This window comes from Eurypyga helias, unplaced genomic scaffold (genome assembly GCF_000690775.1).
Source record: "Eurypyga helias isolate BGI_N326 unplaced genomic scaffold, ASM69077v1 scaffold10404, whole genome shotgun sequence".
In the NCBI taxonomy this organism is placed as follows: domain Eukaryota; kingdom Metazoa; phylum Chordata; class Aves; order Eurypygiformes; family Eurypygidae; genus Eurypyga; species Eurypyga helias.
Window position 1 is genome coordinate 126,691 of NW_010245639.1, and position 332 is coordinate 127,022.

The window sequence follows — 332 nt, forward strand, 5'->3', positions numbered from 1 at the left end:
GCTGGTGGCTGAGCTGGCTGTTACCTGGGTTTTGACTGAACCGCAGGGACTTCAACGCACTGCTTGTAAGTCGCAATTTTTATGGCCTGCTTTTCAACATTACCATCCGAGATGAGTCCTTACTGCTTTACCCGATACTATTTTTATTTAAATTCAAGCCAGGGAGCGCGTTTGGGCCTGAACAGCCCACATGTATCACAAGGGAAGTTAAGAGGATGCTGGGAAGGAAAACCAACGCTTCAGCCATATAGAGATGTGACATTTATCAATAGAGACACGTAAGAAAAGGTTTGTGTACTGAAATGAACAGTCTAAAGACAAAATTCAGGATT